The sequence below is a fragment of the Accipiter gentilis genome, chromosome Z (genome assembly GCF_929443795.1).
Source record: "Accipiter gentilis chromosome Z, bAccGen1.1, whole genome shotgun sequence".
NCBI lineage: Eukaryota > Metazoa > Chordata > Aves > Accipitriformes > Accipitridae > Astur > Astur gentilis.
The window spans coordinates 11,497,139-11,517,226 of record NC_064919.1 but is presented as its reverse complement, the minus strand read 5'-3'; the positions used below and the strand labels follow the sequence as shown (position 1 = coordinate 11,517,226).

The window sequence follows — 20,088 nt, the reverse complement described above, 5'->3', positions numbered from 1 at the left end:
TCCCTGGGTTCACCCTCCCCTCCCCGCTCCCTTTTTTTTTTGGGGGGGTGGGGGTGGCGGGGGCTGGGTGTGTGTGCCGTCCAGCCTGTGGGGATGCTGGGCCAAGCAGGCACTGGAGCTGCAGCTCCCCGCAGCGGGGGCCGGGGGAGGAAGAGCCGGAGGGGGGGCTGCAGGACGGCGGCCAGCCTCTGCCTGGCGGCTGCCGAATTTCGGGTGGAAACGTCCCCGGGGCGGCGGGGGGCGTGTTGCTCCCCGCCCCCGCGGCGTGTGGGAGCGGGGAAAGCGCCGGGGACCGGCGGCTGCGGCACAAAGGAGGGCGCCGGGGCCGGGGCCGGGGCCGGGGCCGGGGCCGGGGCCGGGGCCGGGGCCGGGGCCGGGGCCGGGGCCGGGGCCGGGGCCGGGGCCGGGGCCGGGGCCGGGGCCGGGGCCGGGGGGAACCGCGGCGGTGCCCGGGGGGATCCCGCTCCCTCCCCGCCCCTCCGCTCCGCCCGCCCGCCCCTCCCCGGCCGGCGCCTGTCCCCTCCCTCCGCTCCGCAGCCGGGGCGGGGGGCTGAGAGCCGGGTCCGGCGGAGGGGGAGGCAGAGGAGGAGAGGCGGGCGATGGGGAAGGAGCCGCGGCGGTGATCCTCCGGGCATCGCGCGGGAGAAGGAGCGGGTGGCGGGAGGGGGCGAAGGGAGACGAAGCAGGACGGGGGAGGGCGGCCCCGGCCCCCGCCCCTCTCCGCCGCGCCGAGGAGGGAGGGCGGACCACGATGCCCGGCCGGCGGGCGCTGCCCGCCCGCCCGCATGGAGACCGCCGCCCGTAGCGGGGCTGCCGCGCCGCACCGCGGGGTGAGCCGGGCCGGGCGGGGCGGGGGGGGTCCGAGGGGGGCCCGGGTGGGTGGGCGGCCCCGCGGGGGGCGGGGGGCCGGCCCCGCGGGCGCCCGCGGCCGGCGGGGTCCCCGGCCCGGCCCGGCCCGGCCCGGCCCGGCCCGGCGGCGCTGGGGGGGGCGCGGAGCGGGCTCGGGGAGGCGGCCGGAGCCCGGCGCGGCCCTGGGGGCGGCCGCGCTCCCGCCGCTGCAGCGGGCCGGGGCGACGCGGGAGCCCGCGGGCTCGCCTTCCTGCTGCCCCCGCCGGCTCGCCTTCTGCCCCTGCGGCACCCCCGGGGCGCCCCGGCAGCCGAGCGGGGGCAGCGCCCGGGGGGCCGGGGGGGGCCGTGCGGGGCCGCCGCGGGGCGGCCGAGGGGCGCGCCGGGAGGTCGGTGTCCGGGGGGGAGGCGCCGGGCGGCCCCTCGCCCCGCCGGGCAAGGGTGTCCCCGGGCCGCCGGCTCCGCTCCCGACCTCGGCGGAGCGCCTGGGTCGGGGTCCGCGGGGGGGCCCCGCGCCTTCCCCTCGCCCCGGCCGGCGGCCGGCGGCCGGTGTCCAGTGTCCGGCGGCGGCGTCCGCCCGTGTGCGCGGCGGAGAGGCGCGGGCCGCCCCCGGGCGGCGGTTCCCGGCGGAGGCGGGCGCCGCGTTTGCGCTGCGCCGGTGCCCGGCCGTGCTCGGCTCCCCCGGCCGAGAGCGGGGCTGCGGGGCTGCGGAGCTGCTCGCTGGCTGGGGAGAAGGCTGCCTGCTGTTACCGGAGTCCGGAATAAAACTCCCTAACAGCAATGAGAAGTGAAGAGGCAGGCACTCCTTTCTTGCAGCGCTGGGCACACAGGGGCTCGCTCCACCTGTCGTGCGCACCTCTCTGGTTTAATCATGCAGGTTAAATACACGCCTGTTACACATATTCACTAAATTTCCAGGCAGTGTGATACATAATCATTAACTTCCCGCTAAGACATTAACGTATGTAAATGTCTCTTTGCGCAGGCGCAGTGAAGTCTCTGGTGGTCTTCCGTAGTCTTCCTCGCTTTGTCCGATAGTTGACCTCTCTTATGCGAGTCTGCGCAGTACGATTTTCGCCATCATGTATTAGATTACGTAAAAATGCATTCAATGTTAATTCTTAAATTGATCGTTTCTAGTGATTGGCCCTTCAGTCACACCACCTTATCAATATTCTTATACTAAAACAATCATTGGTTAATCTTACTCTAATTCCACTAACTGGAATCTTGATCAAAGTGGGGTTTCTAAGTAACAGAACTAACGTCCATAACGATCTTTCTCAGTTTCTTAAAACCAAAACACTACAAACCAACAAATCTTTGTCAAAGTTTCTGTGGTTAACTGATTTTAGACAATACTTGAATTCTTATAGTTACACCTAGTACATTTTCTAAAGTTCCTAAGTTCCTATGACTGCATTTCAAACTTAACACTCCCATACCTATGCTTCACAATTTTCTACTTCCTAATCAAACCAATCTCTTTTCTATAATTAGATTTTAATTTCTTTATCAAAATATTTGCAACAGTGCTGCAGTGGGGCGTGAGGGATACTTGGCGGGTATCAACCAACTCCTAGGGCAAAGCAAGCAATAAAACTGAGGGTAGCTCTGACCTTGACACTGCCCATGCCAGCAGGCTGAGTGCTCTTCATCTCAGTGGTGCGAGTTCGGATCAGCTTTCTCTGCAGGTACGCGTGTGCCGTGGGAGTAGAACCACTGGCAGGTGCACCTGGGGATACACCTGAAGGCACATGCCAGCTCTGAACAGTGGAAACTCAAGGTTTTGCTTGTCTACGTGCTTTAGAAATGACATTTCTGTGCTGCATGACATTTTGTCAGTTTTCCCCTTGAAAGCGTGGCTGAAGCCTTTGCCCCACAGCGCCTTTCCGAATTTGCTGAGCCAGATGAATCACTCGTCAAATACTGTGAGCCCAGCCCTGATAGAGCGTGCGTCCTCTGTGGTTTTGTCTATGCATTAGCCTCCTTCTTTCTTTTTTCCTTCTCTTCACACGTGTAATTAAATAGCTCATTTCCTCGGAGACACATCCCAGGAAACATGGCTGGCTGGGGGGTTTATTATTTGGTGTTTTGTGTTGTTCTGTTCTGTTCTGTTCTGTTTTGTTTTTCAGGGCTAGGAATGTTCTGGAATGGCAGGTCAGAAGAAGGGCAATACAAAGTAAAGGACCTTCATACAGACCACTTAAAGAAGTTCACCACGATGGAAAGCAAGGGGGTATCGCACGTAACAAGATCAACAGTCATGTGACAGGGGTCCAAAGGGATGTCTTCTGTTTTAAAAGTAGCTACGTCATACTGCTCATGCGGGAAGAGCAGGCTGCCCTCACCTGCCCCTTTCAGTGCTGTCGGAACAGGGTACCTAAGCGAACCACAGAAGCCTTTGCTGTTTTCCTCACAAGTACCCCGTACCAGCCCTCCTTGGCTGAGTGTGACACCCCAGGTGTAGCCAGGAGCAGACCGTGGAATAACTCAGGGTCTCAGAGGTTTCCCTCCATCTACTCGGAGTTTGCAAATAGGCGTTTGTTTTCTTTTTCACAAATGCTAGTCCCACTAGCTAAGTCCCAGGATTGGCTCTAGGATCTCAAGGATGGGTTTTCCATCGCCGTATCCTGCCACAGGTAACGGTGCTCCACCCAGCCAGGACTGCCCCAGCTGAGGTCCCCGGCACTGGACTTAGTCAACCCCTTTCTGAGGGAGGCAGGAGAAGCGGGGGCCTCCTGTGCAGCCTGCCAAAACAGTGCTGGCTCTGCAGTGCTAACAAGGGATGCTGGTTTTCAGCCAGCCATGGCAAACGTGCGTTCGCTCACAAAGTTCGTCTGTTATTTGAGAGATGCTGTTTGGTTAGGATACCACTCAGAATACATTTGAGCAGCATCTCGCCCTCAAATTTCAATAGATTAGGCAGCAGCTACGAGAGCGTGTGTAGCCAATTGTACTGCAAATATAAAATAGAAGTTAATTCTCTGTCGAGTGCTGGGAGTGACATAGCCTGTAACATCTCCTTAAGTCAGTGAATGCAACCTGGGGATGCATACCGGTTAAAGATGAGGCTTTACAAATGCTTCTAAAAGCTCAAGGTTTCCCGTTACGTGGTTCATCCAAAGCACCTAGCAACTTTTCAGGTCAATGTTGGTAGCCATATGAGAACAAGAAATCCTCAGGGAGTCATGTGGGAAAATGTAGAAGGAAAAAGCACATCTGTCTTGTTTTAACTTCCAAGCTGGGGTCTGGATTTTCTAATTCCTCTTTTTTTCTGGGAAGGATGGGGAAGAGCAGGAAGAAAAGTTTCTGCAGAAGCATATATCTCCTTCAGAACAGAAGCGTGTGCCCACTTGTGAACACGCCTGTTTATCAGTGTCTAGGTATAAAAATGACAAGAGGCAGGAAAAAACCATGCAGCCGTTTCTTTCTACCGTCTGTGATCTGCTGTCTGGCTGGGCCTGCACTTTGCAGCGTTGGAAAAAGACCAAAGAGGTGCCAAAGGAAAAACGTATTAAAATGTAAGGTATTTTTATAGACTGGAACTGAACCCAGCATACCTTCCTAGCTTAACTCCAGCCAGATGTATGAACAGACGCAAAGTACAGACTGTTTTGATCTTACCTCCTCCTTTTATTTTCCATTCATAAGAAATACCGTGTTTAAACTGGACCACTAGCGCCTGAGATTACTGTGCAGGGAATTTCACACCGGCAGTCACAAGGCATGTGCAGGCGGGGGGATGATCCTCACCCACCATCCCGGGTAACGTGGAGAGGGTCCCATCACAACTTCTGCGGTGTGTTTGCCCAGGCTGAAGACCCCGGGATGTGGTAGGGGAGCCACAGGAGAGGACTTTGCGTCCTTGGAGGGATCCTGCTCAGCTGAGCAACAGGGAACACGATAAATTCGTACAAAGGAACAACAGCACTTGAAGCCCCTGATGCAGCACGCGGGGCGACAGGGTCGGGGCAGCCTTGGGGCTCCCATGGCTCTCTCTGTGCAGAGCATTGCTGACACTGCCAGCACCCTGGCGAGCCCCGCGGACCCGGCTCAGCACTGGCCCTCTACCGGTTGTACTGGTTTACCAAGGGTTATATTTACGATAGCGTGTATGTGACAAGAAAAATTGTCATTTATCACGAGAAAGGTGCTTTTCATCGTGAAGGTTATTTGGTGTCCCCAGGGGCACTCCCTGCCGTGGGTCTTCGCCCCTACGGGTGCGGAGCAGGATATCCCCTTTGCCAGGAGCTGTCCTTGTCCCCCGTGCCGCTGGTGTCCAGCCCCCCAGCATCGCGAGGGACGATGCGGGTCCCGTGCCGGCGCTGAGCTCCAGGGCCAGGCGCCTTCATGTGCTGTGTTGGACCGACCGTCCCGTCCCTGCAGACCTGGCAGGTCGGGGAGCCCCGCGGCCCCAGGTATCCCGAACTCACAGCTGCTCCTAAGTCATTTATTCCGGCTGGAGCTGGGACTGAGAGTCTTTGGGCTGAGCTCTGCGCTCCCGACACCACCCATGTCTTGGTCCAAGGGGCTGGCCTGCCAGTGGAGCCTGCAGCAGAACCATAAAGGCTAATTCTCATACAATGTTATCAGTGCAGGTAATAAGGGATTGCATCATTGCAATTTTTCACATTGAAGATTAATGAGGGATCGTTTCATGTAAGGAAACAGGAATTTGGAGATGGGCGCTGGTCATTGGCTTTAGTCATTCAATGGTCATTCTTGACTCGTTGCAACTAAAAGGTTTTGTAAGAGAGTCGACTTTAATACACTTGCTGCTTAAAAATAGTAACAGAATTTGAAATTGCTGACGTATCTTGCTCAGGCATTTTCAAATGGAATACCTTTTTCCTCCAGAAATGTTGTTACAGGTACCGTGAAGTGGATCTGTAACAAAAACTTGTAACGGCTAACGTTGAAGTGAAATGTTCAGAGTTGGCTTCCTTGTTTATGCTGGGGTGAGTCTACTTCACCGTAGACTCTTACAAGTCTTTCTTCATGTTTTTCATCTTACAAGTGTTTCTTCATGTCTTAACTTCTGATGGTGATTTTGGATGGGAATACTTTTGGATGCAAAAAAATTGTTCCTGTCAGAAAAGCTCTTCTTAGTCCTACTTCCATCACGTTTGTTCTGTTTCTCCTGGCTGTTCTTACTAGTTTCAGCTTTGTTCTTTGAAATAAGGATTACCTCACTGTACATGTCTCAGCTGATGTCCTGACTAGTGTATCATGCTAAGAAAAAGGAGCTTCCATTTTGGTACAAGAAACCATCTTCCCGAACTTTCATATAATTTTTGCACTGTGACAATACTTCAAGCGGAAACTTTTCTTCCAGTATGAGGAATGGAAAACTGCCCAAGGATTACTCCCCTTGGAATTATTCCTCTTGGAATACTCCAAGGATTACTGTCACGTTAGCCATATCTGCAGATAGCGGAGTTTACCTACTAGTTTCCTGTGTATAAAAGACTGCATTCAGTGGCTTTGTACAGATGAATTTGGGCAAGCTTGTAATTACCGGTTTCCTCAGGAGTGAGACGTGAGGAAATCCTAACAGCATGGGAGTGAAGGAAGAAATTACTGCAGACCAAAACTCCTTTCCCGGCTATTCCCTCTCAGCGTCAGATCAGTCATGCGACACGCAGTTAAACTCTCACCTAAGACACAGCGCTACAGGGACAGAAAAACCCCACCAAAACCAACAAACCAAACCCCAACAAACTTACTAACTGCCAGTGATTCAACTTTGCCATACATTAAGGACACAGATGTTCTGCCTCACATACTTGATTTTGCCACCCCTTTTCATGGGCTCTACGTGGTACGGGGGAAGAATGTTCTGTCCTTAATAAACGTATCTCTTTTCTGTTTTTGCAGTGGTTTCCCAAGGACGAGGGAAGGGCATGTTCATCGCGCCGTGGGCCTCATGCTTCCCTCTGCTGTGCAACCGAGAGAAAGGCACAGGCGTGCGGAAGCCGCTTCCCGAGATCCTGATCTTCTGAAATGCTAGTGTGGGCCTAGCTGGAGCGTACTGCCCTGGCATCAACACTGTCTATAAGACAAATGTTATGGAAAGATCCATAAGATGGATGAGTGTATTGGGTTGGTGTGGCAAGGTTTTGGTAGCAGGGGGCTTATGGGGGGGCTTCAGTGAGAAGCTGCTAGAAGCTTGCCCTATGTCCGACAGAGCCAAGGCCAGCCGGCTCTAAGACGGACCCACCGCTGGCCAAGGCCAAGCCCTTCAGCGATAGTGGTGAGAGGAGATAGTGGGGAGAGGAGAGAGGAGTGAGAGCACGTAAGAGAAACAACCCTGCAGACGCCCAGGTCAGTGCAGAAGGAGGGGGAGGAGGTGCTCCAGGCGCCGGAGCAGAGATTCCCCTGCAGCCCGTGGGGAAGACCCTGGTGAGGCAGGCTGTCCCCCTGCAGCCCAGGCAGGTCCACGGTGGAGCAGATCTCCACCTGCAGCCCGGGGAGGACCCCACGCCGGAGCAGGTGGCTGCCAGAGGGAGGCTGTGATCCCGTGGGAAGCCCACGCTGGAGCAGGCTCCTGGCAGGACCTGCGGTCCCGTGGAGAGAGGAGCCCACGCTGGAGCAGGTTTTCTGGCAGGACTCGTGACCCCACGGGGGACCCACGCTGGAGCAGTCTGTGCCTGAGGGACTGCAGCCCGTGGAAGGGACGCACGCCGCAGCAGTTTGTGAAGAACTGCAGCCTGTGGGAAAGACCCACACCAGAGAAATTTGTGAACTGTCCCCCGTGCGAGGGACCCCGTGCTGGAGCAGGGGAAGAGTGTGAGGAGTCCTGCCCCTGAAGAAGATGAAGCGGCAGAGACAACGTGTGATGAACTGACCGTAACCCCCATTCCCCGTCCCCCTGCACCGCTGGGCGGGTGTAGGTAGAGAATCTGGGAGTGAAGCTGTGCCCGGGAAGGAGGGAGGGGTGGGGGAAGGTGTTTTAAGATTTGGGTGTATTCCTCCTTACCCTAGTCTGGCGGATGACTGGCAGTAAATGAAGTTAATTTTCCCCAGGTTGAGTCTGTTCTGCCCGTGACGGTAATTGGTTGAGTGATCTCTCCCCGTCCTTATCTCGACCCACGAGCCCTTTGTTACATTTTCTCTCCCCTGTCCAGCTGAGGCGGGGGGAGTGATAGAACGGCTTTGGTGGGCACCTGGCCAGGGTTACCCCACCACAGCCTTTTTGGTGAACGTGTTCTCACTCCCCATTTCATACTGACAAAAAGAATTAATTTTGACTTTGTAGAATTAAGTAGTGTTCACAGCTAATATTCTTTGGAGTATTTTGCTGTTGCCGGAACTTTTCTGCTTCTCCCACTGCCCTCTTACCCGAAACACAGTGCTTATGAAGTGCATCATTTTGCATTTTGTCCTGGAAGAGTCTTGGCTCACTGTTTTTCCAGCAAGCTTTGATGTTTTTCTGGGAAACCAGAGCTGTGGGATGCAGCACGGTGGTCCCCGTTCTCGTTTTTTCCGCTGTGCAGCTGATGGCCACTGAGGCAGCGATGGTTTGGCAAAGGCACCCGCCGTGAGCTGGAGGAGTCTTGGCAAGGACTTAGAGTCCAGTCCGGACACAGTGCCGCTGCCCTGCAGCCTGGAGAGGGGGGGTGATTGATGCCGCTGCCTGGTGGTGCCAGTGCTTTCCGAGTTTCTGGCCCTGCTGGGAGTGCTGCTCTAGAGAGGAGACGCCGGTTGTGGCCAAGAAGGGAGAAACTGAAGGAGTGTCCCCAGCAGCAGGGTGTTTCGAGATCGCCTGTTTGGTCTGTAATTTTGGGGCGCAAAACAGAGACGTTGAAGCCGGAGCGTCCATCCGGTCCTCGGCTGGCAACGCAGAATCAAGAGAGCTATGGAAGAGGCTCTGACTCTCAGGTCTCGCCTATGCTGAGACCAGTCGCTCCTGCATTCCCGAAAACCCAGCGAGAAGTTGTTCCCACGCAGTTCAGGGCCCCGCGGGAGGGGGAGGGTGGGTTCGAGTGTAGCTAGAGGGTGACGTTAAGAAAGCCTTTCCTCTGCCAGAACCAATCCCTGCCTCTGGGTTTCAGGTCGCCCCTCTCCTAAACCCGAGTGTCTCAGAGACACAGGCAGAGAGCTGACAAAGCATGTCCCAGGGGTAAACGCCCGCTCAGCCCGGGAACTGCTGCTCCGCACCGCCCGTGCTGGGACGAGATCTACGGACAGGCACATTCTGTCTACGGGTCTGTGTTCTCACGCCTCCTGTGCAAGCAGCTGGGCTCCTCTGAATGCCAAGGCACAGCCCAAGGAGGAAGGAAAAAGCAGCGTTTCAAAGCAGCGTTCGGAAGGCTGTTTCGGGGAGAGAAGCCATCAGACAAAGGAGCACGCTGCCGTCATTGCTAGTGCCCTGTAACGGGCCGCTGCTGAAGCCCGCAGTAGGAAGACCAGCTCTCTGCACCCTCTTGTGACAGCTCTCCACAATTACACCGGCACAAACCCACAGCCCGTCTGCGGCCGGGAACGTGGCTCCCACGCTTGCTCCTCCAAGACACCAGCTCGCCGGACGGGAGCGCTGAAGAAGCGGTGCTGCCAGCGGCTCTTGAACACGAGAGGCCTTTTTCAGGATTTTTCAGCCCAGCCCGTTCCTTGGCCGGGCACTCCCTTCCACACCTGGCTTCTTCCCTGCTTCCAAAGACGACCGAAACTGAGCTCTGCGCGCACGTACGGGAACCCCCGGGCACAGCCACCGCCACCGCCACCGCCAGCGGGACAAACCTCTACCCACCTTGGAGAGGGTCCTGCTTTGTCACACTCTGTGGGGTGCCGAGAGGAGCGCTGGAGGCGGCAAGGTCATAGCTCATCCCAGCTCCTTTTATTGGCAGTAACAGAACGCAAGCTCGGGAGATTTTTTTGCTTTCAATATCAGCCTACATTTATTTTTTCACTGTTTTACCCGTTTACTCTTTTCTGTGCTACCTTCAACGTCTGTAGGTAGTCCTTTCCTTCCTTTGATGTTTCTACCTCTTCCTTTATTGCGCTTTGCCCTCCCTGATTGCCAGCTGAGCTATTGTCAGATCTTGTAGGGTCCTTGTTTCGCCCGCCTGGTACCAGGCCTGCCGACGCAAAAATAATTTCCGTTATTTTGCCCCTAACTGCCTTCTCGTCGGGCCACCTTCACAGCTGCCAAAGTTTCGGTCTTTCACCTGCAATTGTCTGACAGGAAGGCGGGTAAGGACCGCAGCAAGTGATCTCCTAAGGACTGCAGCGCAACTACGCGCCGCAAGCCAGACCTCTGCTCTCTCAAGCAGAGCTGCTTTGAAAGGGCGGATGAATTCCCATCACGGGAAAGAGAGGTTGGCAAAGGGTCGGACTGAACCGACTCGGAAGGGGATAGGAAGCTCAGCCTGTAAAACGAGACACAAGGATCTTCTTCCCCACAAGAATTCTGCCTTCATGCTGGCCAGCTGCCCCCGGAGGAGAGCTCTGTCAGCACCCCTGTCTGCACAGCCCTCCTGCCCGCGGTGGGAGTGCTCCAGCCGCAGGCTGGCCCAGCTGGGAGAGGAAGCCCCTGCCGGTCCCCTCAGGCACACCCGGGGTGGGGGGACCCCTCCTGGCTGCCCCCACACCGACAGACAGCCCGCAGCGCGGGCCGGGGCTCCGAGGATGCTCCTTCCAGCCAGGCAGAGCTCGGGATGCCCCTCACAGCACTGGGACTGGGCGGGGGCACTGGGGGCTGCCAACAGAGACCGGGGTTGACGCCCAGGTCGGTCCCCGTCGACCTGCGACGAAACCAGCTTCCCCTCCTGCCCGCTCTGCCCTCGGCATCTGCTGCACTGCGGCTGCAGCAGGATTTGCTGGGGTTTCGTGGCCCCGGGGCTCCGGGGGCCCATGGCCGTGCCCCCCAGCAGGCTGGTGCCACCCACGGTGGGGCGCGGGGGAAAGGGAAGAGGCAGCAGGAGAAGGGGCAGAAAGCAGCACCCAGAGACGCCGAGTGCCAGGGAAACAGGCATTTATTTCCTTTTCTGCGCGGACACCATCGCTGGGGCCCTGCTAGTGCCGCCGCCGGCGAGGCGGCCTCTTGCAGGGCCGGGGAGAGTCCTGGGGGCCGCGGGCCCTCCTCTTTGCGGGGCGCCGGGGCCCCCCGGGCGAGCGGTCCCTGCCCCAGCCGGGAGCGGAGGGGCTGCGGCTGCAGCCCTGGGCAGAGGGACCTGCCGCCGCCTCCTGCCCCGGCTCCTCCTGGGGCTGCTCCTGCTCTGCCCCTGACGGGCTGCCGGAGGAGCTCGGGTGAGGGGTGGGAGTCCCCTCCTGGGAGCCGGTGGAGCTGGAGCTGGCGGAGATGGAGCTGGCCGCAGGGCTGTTGTCCTCCTCCCCGGCAGCATGAGGGCACAGCAGCCTCCAGGCCTCCTCGCTGCACTGACACTCAATGATGCCCATGATGCCATAGACCACTAATGGTGTATAGTGCCCAAGGAGAGGCTCCAGCGTCTGGAGCATGACCTCTTCGTCCGGACCGTGGACGCACAGGGCGTGCAGGATGCTGCTCTCTGCAGTCCTTGCCTCCCACCACCGGCCCCCATATATTGCCTCCAGTTCCTGGCGCAGCCAGGGCAGCACGGGATCGAGGAGATGCTGCCGTCTTTGGAAGAGATACGCCCAGACCGCAGGCAGGAGGCCACCCACGTCCTCCAGCTCTGCAGCCTCCAGCTCAGCTGGGGACGGTATCTGCTGCGGAGACGGTAGAGGGGACGCCGCAGGGTGCCGGGGCCTGTTTTCAGGCAGGGGGCCGGTAGCGCTGCCTGCCTGGCTGCTGGCATCTGGCTGCTCTTCACGGTGCTGGACGTCACAGTGTAGATAGTTGTCTTCTCCCAGCACAGAAAACCTGACATTCTCTACTGGTCTTCTGCAGAGCGGACAGTCTGGTTTCACCTCTGTCCAACGCAGGATGCAGCCCAGGCAGAACTGGTGGCGACAGGGCATGGCGTAAGAGACGTCGTCTCGAGCATCGCGGCAGATGGGGCAGCTCCACTCCGTCTCCGTGGCCATGTTCGCGCTCCGCGGCAGTTCGGGGACAGCTGAGGATGAGGAGCTGCTCCCCCTCGCTGGCGCCGGCACTGCCAAAGGGTGTCGCGCGCTGCAAGAGGGAGAGAGGCCGTGGTCGCTCGCTGTCCCGGGCAGAGGAGCGGAGCAAGGAACGCCCAGGCCCCTCGAGAAGGACACCCTCCCGGCTCCACGAGCCCCATCGCCCGCCCCACGGCCACCCCGGGGGGACGCTTCCCCGCACAGCTCACCTCCGCTGCTGCAAGCTTGCCCCGCGGTGCCCGGCCGCCTGAACCTGGCAGGGCCGGGGAAACACAGGGGGTGGCTCCGGGACGGGCAGCGAGAGCTGCCGACGGCAGCCCCCAAAGCACCACCCGGCACCAGGAGAAGCCTCGCTCGACGCTCCGGACCTCGCAGGCACGCTCGGCAGGAGTCCAGGCACGAGCCAGACTGGCCCAGGCTCTGCCGGAGGGACGCGAGGTCACAGTCCGTCGCTCGCTGACGTCACAGCCCACTGCTCGGTAACTTCAGCCTTCACCACTCGCTGATGTCACAGCAGGCCATCTGCCCCCGCAGGCACACGGCATTAGGAGAAAAAACAAAACAGCATGTCTTGTTTTCATCTTCTACATTTCCGTGTTGCTCTCGCTTGGTCACCTGCAACACGCGCCCGTGACTGTGTGTCTCGTCCCCACTCCTGACGCCTCGCAGAGGTCTCCTGCCAGGGGGAGCATGTTGGAACCAGCTGGCGTGGACTGCCCGCGGCTGGGTGACGCCTGCCCCAGCTGGCTGCCTTTCCCTGTGCAATGCCGGGATTTTCGGCGAGGACCGGGGTGGTGAGTGGCCAGCGCTGGGCCAGAGATGCCTCCTGCCGACGGCAAGGGAGAAGCCTGAAGGGGCATTTTCCACCAGCCCCATCCGCTCCCTCTGGCACTCGCCCACAGTGCCGGGTCCCTCTCCGCTTACCAAGTTTGCCACGCTTCTGTGCTCCTGGCCAGCTGTTGCACGGGTGGGCCTCTGGCTTTTATATAAGCATTTACAGTCATTAATCCACACACGTCTTCCTTTTCTTCTTCCTTATCCTCGAACATATTTGGCATTGTCCTTCTGGCCTCTTCTTGCATTACACCCTTTGATGTACGAACTTGCTACAGCAGAAAGTCAACCCCTCAAAATCCTCATTTCTTAAGGTCTTACATAGAACAACTCTTAGGGATTGGTACATGGCCAATGATAATAGAAACCCAAGTGCAAAATCCCAGAGCAAACTAAGCAACATTTTCTGAAAACAGTCAACACATTCAGATGATAATTACAGGGTCATCAGGCAGCCCCTAAGTTAGATGACAATAATGGGGTCATCAAAGTCTATTCACCCTATTTTTTGAGCCCATGTGCACAGCCATAGAAACTGCAATGGCATCAACCCACGCTGTCTCCTTTATAGCATAGCATAGAATAAAATAGAATAGAATATTTCATTTGGAGGGGATCTAAAACGATCATCTTGTCCAACTGCCTGACCCCTTCAGAGCTGATGAAATGTTAAAGCATGTTTTTAAGGGCATTGTCCAAATGCCTCTTGAACAATGACAGGCAAGGGGCATCAACCACCTCTCCAGGAAGCCTGTTCCAGTGTTTGACCACCCTCTTGGTAAAGAAATGCTTCCTAATGTCAAGTCTGAACCTCCCTCGGCGCAGCTTTGCATCATTCCCAGACGTCCTGTCACAGGATCCCAGGGAGAAGAGCTCGGCACCTCCCTCTCCACTCCCTCTCCTCAGGAAGCTACAGAGAGCAATGAGGTCACCCCTCAGCCTCCTTTTCTCCAAACTAGACAAACCCAGAATCCTTAGCCGCTCCTCATGGGACATTCCTTCCAGCCCTTTCACCAGCTTTGTTGCCCTCCTCTGGACGCATTTCATGCCACTGATGAATGCCCAGTGTTCCGATCTATCTAGATCCCTCTGCAAGGCCTCTTGTCCCTCGGCAGACTCAAGAGCATCTCGCAGGTTGGGATCATCAGCAAACTTGCTAATGGTGCATTCAACCCCTGCATCCCGATCAGTGATAACAATATTGAACAGAACCAGCCCTAGAATTGAACCCTGAGGAACACCGCTGGTGACCAGTCACCAGCCAGATTCACTGCACCCCTTTGAGCCCTGCTGTCCAGCCAGTTCTTCACCCAGCACACTGTGAACCCGCTCATCCCACAGTTGGACAATTTGTCCAGAAGGATGCTGTGAGGCACAGTATCAAAAGCCTTACTAAAGTCCAGAAAAAACACATCCACCACCTTCCCGTCATCCACTAGGCAGGTGACCTTATCGTAGAAGGATGTCAAATTAATTAAACAGGACTTTCCCTTTGTGAACCCCTGTTGACTGTGCCTGATGTTTGCATTGTTCTTATATGTCTCTCAATAGTGCCCAGTATGATCTCCTCCTTTTTCTCCCCGCTTCCTTCAACAGCAATACCAGAATACCTGAATGTGGCATTTATTTGGCCTATCCTCCCTTCTGTGGTATTGAACCTGATTGTACGCTGGCTCTTGTTAGACAACAGCCCTGGTAATAAAACCTCTTCAGTTTACATGCATGTAATGCACCACTCCAGACGAAATCCTGTACGGCCTCTTCTCCTGCAGGCTCTAGGACTAGTTGTCTTAGGCAGCAGTCATTTATTGCACCCAGAGATGTTCCCTCTGCACTTCATTCTTGAGAAGTCATTGACCCCGTAGTCGGAATCCCCCTATTACCACCTGTCCAAAATTCGCAGCTTTGCAAATCCTACTGACCGCTTCTCGATTGCTCTCTCCTTCCAGATCAAGGAGGTCAGTGGTACAACCTGAAAAAGACATTTTTATTGTTGGCCTGTGCTTTCCACCCACATCCATCCTGTGATGCTTTTCTTTTCCCGAATGCTTTGATGCTGTTGCTGCTCTCCGAGTCTTTCCCGCAGAGTGCCGGCTGTTCAGCACCCCTGAACACCTTATTGCAGCATTCCTATGAAACTGGCAGCCAGGTAACATTCAATCCCATCGATCCTCCATATCCCAGCAATCCGAGGTGCCCACTGTAACAGGGTGCTCCTCGAAGGCAACCGTTTCAGCCCCCTCACTTCTTTTTCGGGCTGCGTGCACGCGCATGCCAGCACCTGTGAGTTGTGCCCTTACTCCAACACTTAATTTGGCATGTGCCAGTCAACTGACATTAGCAGTCTATTTGCTTTCCTTGTTTATTGCACTTGTTCTTTTCATTTCCCTTCTGCTATTTCCTGAGGGGCATTGCACCTAGCTCTATCCACTTCTCGGATCACATCAGTCTGAACTGGGTGCTCCTCTGCGCCTGTGTGCCTCCCCCCAGCTTCTACTTTAAATATTCCTCCAGGAGCCTTTGAATTGTCAGTGCCAGAAACCTCGGTTCCTTGTGATTAAAGTGCAGCCTTCTCTTCTTGTTCAGGCTCCTCTTTTCCCAGAAGGCTTCCTAGTGCTTCACGAATCTCAGTCCTTCCTCTCTACATCTCAGTCAGGCACTAAGACTCTGGATTTCTCTGTATCCCCGGCTTCATATGTGGAATTGAGAGCGTTTCTCAGAGTGCAAGGCCCTGATGCTCAGCCCCCTGCCTGACAGCCAGAACTTGGCCTCTTCTATTTACCTGCATCAATGGTACAAAGATGGACCAAAATAAGAAGCTCTAACCCTGGAGCCTCACATCTACATGTTGCGTGACACCTGCTGCCTTTGTGCCCAGCAGCAGGTTGTAATTTAATTTCACAAGCCCAGTTACCCAGGTCTAATAAGAGAATTTGCTGCCAGCACCAGCTGTTTCTTGCTGTCCTTTACGCTCCCTGCTGCCTCCAAGGTGCACTGTGATCCCAGCCATAGGATGGGTCTCATCTAGGAAATTCGGGCAGTCTGAGGAGGGCAAAATTTGCAGAGGACTGCCGCAAGAGAAAGGCATATCACTTACAGGGCACTGAGGGATTTGTCTCTCCTTGTTAATGCCTTGCCCTTGTAGAAGGGCTCAGATCAAAATCATTCTCTGTTCCTGGAAATCAGGTGAGCTAGCAGCACGCTGCAAGTTCTCAGCCTTGTAAAAAGAAACGCTGTGGAGCAATACAGCCAGGCCATCTGGCAAACGCAGGTTGTAACAGGCTGAGCAAGAAAAGGATAGGATCTCTCTGTAATGAAGCCTGAATGCATTGTGCTGAGCACTCACCCTCTCTGCCATGCATCCTGAAGAAGAAGATACTGCCCTACAAGATGGCTGGGGAACGGAGTCGAGGGTCAGTCTCTGTTCAGCCATGGTTTCCCTCCGTGGCCTTGGCCTTATGATAACCGCAGGACTTCAAAGGAGGATGCTGCTGCTTTCTGTTAAGGAAAATGAAGCCCCTGAATAACTGTGTGGGTTCAGTTCTTAAATGCTGCATTTTTCTTCCTGCCTGCACAGTGGGTACGAGCGTGCCTTCTTCACGTCCTTTATTTTATCCCAGCTAGACTGCAGGCTCTTTAAGGCTGGATTCCTTTTTCTTCTCTATGTATAGACATGGAAAAGTGCAAAACAAGAATCTCTCAACAGAAGTCTTACAGCCCGGCCACAGGGCACGCAAAAGTGAGGGCACCCTAGTTTGGAAACACCCAAGTTAATATTAAAATACACAGCAGTTCTAAGGGGGAAGGGCAAGGGAGCCCAAGTGGAGCTGGAAGTCAGAGTGCCTGGCAGAGCACAGTAAGCATTGTTTCTTGGTCTAGAAAATATAAAATTGTACCCTGAGTACCCAGCTACTCAGCCTCAGGAGTTTGCTCTTACACTGTGTTTTCTCAAAAATCTGGGTGCATAACGTTAGAGACCTAACATTTGGGGGTTCCTTCATCCCTAATAAGGAGTTTCCTGAAAAGAATAGGTGAGGGAAAATCCTGACAGCCTTTTACCAGCCAAATCAGGAGATAAAAAAGATACCAAAAAGAAACCTTCCAAATCTATTTCCCAACACGTTCCCCTTCCCCTGCTCCCTGCGGCTTTTGAGGAGCTGGAATTCATCAGCAGCTGCCTGCTCTGTCCCAGGGCACTCCTGGGATGCAGCACTGTCCTCAGACGGGTTTTCCACTGCCATCTGCTGTCCTTGAGACGTTGTTTTGGCTTCTATGAGGACAGCTCGAGTCTTGCGCTAGACGCTCTGAAAAAGTTTTGAACCATCGTCAGTCACCACCACCTCTGAGTTGCCCCATGCTCCACATCCCCACCGTCTAATCTATCTTCAGCTATACAAACTGTGGTTACAGACCAAGTGGAAGTCGGAGGCATCAAAGCACACTTCCAAGTGATTTTATACCAGCTGTGCGGGCGTATGTGGGCTGAAACCATAGCCAGAACAAGTTTGAGGGTTGTTAGGTTTCGGAAGTGGGGTAGGAGGGCTGCCATGCTGTCCTGGGATCTGGAAGTTAAGGTGGGTGGAGTTGAAAGAGCCTTGCTCCATAGCCCGACTCAGGTATTGCCTTGGAGTCCCTTCTCCAGGCTCACAGAGGGACTTGAGACAGAAGGATTTGCCTTCCTCTGGTCCATGCCTTGTCCTCAAAATGGGAAAAATAGCCTTACTTGCTTCAAAAGCACATCAAAGGAGCTACTCTTTGCCATGTGGAAATTAAATACCTGTTCAAGTGCACCTGTTCCCTTTTGGCATCTGATACCAGCATCTGGGTGCCCAAGTCTGCTGTTTAATATCATTGAATCAGCCTGCAGGCTTGCTACATCCTGTGAAAACAATCCTTCATCTGGAAGATCTTTTTGGTGCACCTTGAGATCCAGGGCTTGTCTCTGCATTGCCCCTCCTGTTGGGGGAGTTTGAGAGAAGGAAGAGCACCTGCTACAGAGTTTCCTTGCTTTCACCACAAACCAATTGTGAGGACAGCCCCCAAACTCCTCTTAAAGCAAGCACGGAGGAGCAAATCGGTGTGCAGAGCTGTGTAGGGTCTGCTGTTTCCAGCACAGTGCCAAACAGTTACCCGAGTGCGCAAGTTTGGGAGGCATGATGGCTCTAAGTCTTTCAGAATTCCCTTGTTTCCACTTTACCTTCCATCACTGACTGTTGTTTGAGATCTGCTAAGGCTTTTCCTGTTGGCTGCTACCTGGGGAATGCTCACGGACACGCAGGAGCTTGTCTTTCAAGACAGGCCATTCATTTGCTCTTGAATGCCGAAGGCACCCTCTGCAGTGGCTGGAGGATGTTCTTTGAGTCCTTCTGGAATAAATGCTTGCTTCACGGTTGCTCGATGCATGGTGCATCTGATGCATCTGCAGGAGAGGAGCTTTAGTGATCCAGGTAATCCCTGGGTTTGGCTTGCCATGTTCCTAGGAGTTCAGTGGAACTGGATGGCCCTGTGTGTGTGTATGTGTGCCATGAAAAGCGTAGGTCCCCCTGAGGGATGGATGAGGGCCCAAGGAGGAGGAGGCACATCCAGATGGCCCAAGTACCAGGCTAGCCCCAGTCTCCTGGGTTTTTCGTCATGACTTCAGAACTACTTTTAGGCTAAGCTTACTGGGAATTTGGGCTACATCAGTTTGCACCATAGGTATCATACAGATGAAGGCATTTATCATTACCACTATCTCCCTAGGAGGTATTCCTAAGAAGACGGTAAAGGAGAGGTAGGGAAACTCTCCTATTGCTGAACCCACCCCTGCCCTTCTCTCCCACCCTGGTTTCAAGCTGCAGTTCACTTGATCACTTCCCCCTGACAGTACTACAGCAACCCAAGGAGGCAGACGATGCCGGGCTGTGAGCCTGGCTGGAGTGCTTTACAGCTCCCTGCAAACTTCTCGCTTCCTATAGTGAGAAGAAGAAGAACAGATAGACCTGCCCTTGCTCGGGTGGCCCAGCCAGTGGCCCACACCAGCACAGGGGGGATGACTGCAGCTCTATGACAGGATAGGTTTGCTCCACATTTTCGATGGGTTTGCCCCAAATTTGGCTTGTGCGCCTCCTGTTCCGTTATCTGTCCATTCTCAACATTATTTTGGAATGGAATGAGAGCAATAGAGGGCTTTAATGAAGTTACTGGGCTAATGTCTGCACTATTAAAATGTTGGTGGATCTGAAGATATGGCTAATACTGGAAAAGGGGAGTTAAAGAATGTTAACGACGATTTCTTTCTCTTTTTAAACATTCAACACAGTTACTCAAAATGTTCCGTATCTTGAACGATCAGGAAGGGGGTTTCGTTTGGTCAGAAATGAAGGTGTAAATGACTGAAGCTTGCTAGCATAGTGCCCTTCAAATTCCTCAGTCTTCATATGGTTAGCACAACTTTTCAACCACAAAACAGTGTAAGGCAGAAGGAGAAGACAAGTATAGCTGCACACCCGACACCGTAGGGACCATTTGTAAGTTTGCAGGTTTACTTTATTCAGAGGCCCAGGTGCTGTGATTTTGAGTATGTCCTTATTATTTTAGATATGTTCTCAGGATGGAGGCCTGTCCTTGTAAACATGCAGATGAAGCAACTGTTGCAAAAACAAATTGCAGAGAGAACTCATTCCTGGGTTTAGTATTCCCCTACCACTAGATAGCAACAAGGGGACCCATTTGGCTGGGCAAGCAGTGCAGAAAAATTGTGCAGCCCTACAAAAAGAACCAAAGTGTCCTTGTGCCCACCGCCCCCAATCCAGTGGGGCTGTGGAGAAGAAAAACTCTGACTTTAAAACCAAACTGGCAAAAAAATTGTGCAGAGGCTGGCCTGAAATGTCAGGATGTGTTTGCATCTCCCATTGATGAAGACGAGAAACATTGGGAACAGAAAATATGGGCTGTCACCTCACGAGATTTCAATGGGCAGACCCACGTGGCCGACTATCACGACCCAGACTGGACAGACCAGGGAGTCATGTTTAATTCGAAATTCCCTCGGGCTAAATGAACGTGAAACAACACCAAACCATCCGTTAAAGATTTTATTTATGACAGAAGCAAACGGAACTGGGGAGGCGTGGTAGTAGGTGACAGGGTTTCTCACAACAGGAATTGGCATGAGACTACTTCTGTAAACTGTGTAACCATATACACCGATTCAGGGAAGGAGATCCCTCCTGTTGAGTCACGAGGGTCAGAGCAGGCCCCCTTGCTTTCCAGACCCCTCCTCAGAGAAGAGTCTAGGGGCGGCTGGATCCGCTCTTAGCCACAGACTTGGTCAACGGTTTATATCTTGAAACGGATGAGGTGTAGGGATTGTGGACAAGG

The 20,088-nt window shown here is 54.8% G+C and overlaps 1 protein-coding gene across 1 annotated transcript in view; it reads left to right on the top strand.

Moving 5' to 3' along the window:
• The first annotated feature begins 499 nt into the window (after positions 1-499).
• PLPPR1 (phospholipid phosphatase related 1) overlaps positions 500-20,088 on the top strand; it is a 414,536-nt gene continuing 394,947 nt past the window's right edge. The window contains exon 1 of the mRNA XM_049796153.1: positions 500-830. The gene's annotated coding sequence lies outside the window, so the exon portion shown is untranslated. The remainder of the gene's footprint in view (positions 831-20,088) is intronic.